Here is a 2,208-nt window from a genome sequence, read left to right on the forward strand (position 1 = left end):
CGGCAGCAAGTTAAACTAGAGCCAGCAGCACATAGCAGCACTCGAGGAGGGCCCGCCCCAGCATGACGTTAGGGCACAGGAGGTTCAGACAGGAGCTAAGGAAAAACTGGTCAGAAAGCAGGCGCGCTTCGCCAGGAGCAGCAACAGCCCAGGGCTGCCAGAGCACAGCAGGTTGTTTTCTCATTCTGTAAAGAGAAGGAGACGTTGCAGTGAGTGAGCGCATTAGTTTCTTTATGAACTTTTCCTCTCAGCTCAGCAACATACATTTTCGGGGCGCCTGCCCACATCACCTTCAACAGGTGAGCAAAATAACCTCCTAACTCATTGAAATTCTGTTGAGGTCAAGCCCTTAGGCACTCACTGTCATATCCTGCTCATTGAACAGCCTTTGCAATCCCGAAGTCTCTACCAGCTGCACTTACAATTCTGCTGCTACTTACCTTGAACTAACTACTTGCAAAACTAATTATCGGCAGGCTCTCACACAGCCATACGCCGTACTACACGCGAGCACTTAACGCAGAGGCAGAAGCCCCCCACAGTTCCATTTCTTTTGTTCAAGAGCTCCATACCGAGCACCAAGTATTTTTGCTATCGGCATTAGAGTTCAGGCTCAGTTTGGGACAAGGGCCACAGGCACCAACTTAGAGACGCAACACAAAGGGGTTTGCCATGAAGCACCACCTCAGGTTACCTAGCAAGAAACCAGAGAGGTGTCAGCACGCTCACCTCGAAAAGGGACCTTGAAAAGGAGTTTTTCTCTCACACAGCAGTCACCCCCACTCCGCTCTCAGGACAGCACACCCTCCTCAGAGCTCAGGAAGCTCTATCAGATAGAAACATTTCTCGAATTCAGAGATAGGGCTGCAACAACACCAACACTAGCACCATACCGCGTTCTCTCACTCAGCAAGTCAAGCAAATCTGACTCAGCTCTCTGCAGTACATACTGTATAAAAATATTTGTTATTGACTTAAATCTCCGTTATTTATTTATTTATTTTTACAGAGCACACAAAGCCAAATAGCCAACAGCTTCAGCGTTCCGAGATCAATAACATCAGCAGCAACAAAACAGAAGAAAACAGAGCGCAGAACCAGGCAGCGCATCTTGATTTTCTGGAGGTAAGCAAGGATTTCTTGTCGTTTTAAGTCAGAGACAGGCAGGCATCCACTTCACCACCACAAGTCAAGCTAGCCAAGCCTAGCCATTCCTCTTCAGCGCAGATATTCTTAGACGTCCCCATTCCAGCACACAGCACAGAGCAGTCCCACCTGCAGTAGAAACAACCTTTCCAGAAAGCCTGCAGAAGCAGATCGTTTTATTTGTTCACAGGAGAGACACGTCACCACCCGCTTCCCACCTAGCCGACTATAGCTCAGTTCCCAGTACTCCAGGAGCACATAGGGATGCAATCACTCTTCTTTCCCTCACATTTCTCCTCTCTTTTCTCGCTGCAGAGGAAGGGAAGCAATAGATTTCTCCAAGAGAGAAATCTAGCTTTTCACTAGATAAAATTTAGATAACCAAGTCTTTAGGTCACCTATCCAGCGACTCAGTCGGTCCCATCTTACAGGGGGCACTCTCTTTGCCCGGGTCAAGTGTTACTCGGTAGCTAAGAGAGTTTTCTACCTTCAGTTATATAGAAATTAGCAACTCAGCCTCACCCCAGAGATCTCCCAAAAGGAGCTATGGAAAGCTTTCTTTTTTCTTAGTTGTTTTCCCATTAGACAGATAGCTTTCCCTAACTAGGAGATAGCAAAAACATCACAGAGCAGAAACCGGCCTCCTTCCTAACCATCTCAGTCTGTAGAGCTCATCAATAAGGGAAACAACCCAGGGCCTACACAAGACATCCACTAAGACAAATACCATAGGAGCACCACACCTCCAGCTGCTTATTGAAACACTCGAGGCAAATCCCCCCACACCCCTTCAGGCACATTCAATTACTACAGAGCAAGCATCCTCTCCCATCTCAGAGAGAGCTTCAAACAGGTTTGACCCAAGTTTTGAAATAAAGCAAGTTTTCTCTTTCAGCAAAAGAAATAAAGCAAGTTTTCTCTTTCAGCAAAACTCAGCTCCCACCAGCTCCATCTCCCACCTTCAGGACCAGGAGCACCACCACAAATCAGCCATCACCACACAGGAGCCACCCCAGGACCCGAGGAAGAGACCCCGTTACCAGGGAGGCCTCTCCCCACCAC

The 2,208-nt window shown here is 48.0% G+C and overlaps 1 long non-coding RNA gene across 2 annotated transcripts in view; it reads right to left on the minus strand.

The window, feature by feature from the left end:
- Positions 1-8: 8 nt before the first annotated feature.
- Positions 9-2,208, minus strand: part of LOC122191450 — a 3,726-nt gene continuing 1,526 nt past the window's right edge. For both annotated transcript variants that reach the window (XR_006182404.1, XR_006182405.1), the window contains exons 4-5: positions 730-1,275; positions 9-185 (exon numbers count right to left, since the gene is read on the minus strand). This is a non-coding gene — a long non-coding RNA (uncharacterized LOC122191450). The remainder of the gene's footprint in view (positions 186-729; positions 1,276-2,208) is intronic.

Source organism: Lagopus leucura, unplaced genomic scaffold, assembly GCF_019238085.1.
Source record: "Lagopus leucura isolate 7727_CA_CO unplaced genomic scaffold, USGS_WTPT01 35082-0_obj-0_obj, whole genome shotgun sequence".
Classification (NCBI taxonomy): domain Eukaryota; kingdom Metazoa; phylum Chordata; class Aves; order Galliformes; family Phasianidae; genus Lagopus; species Lagopus leucura.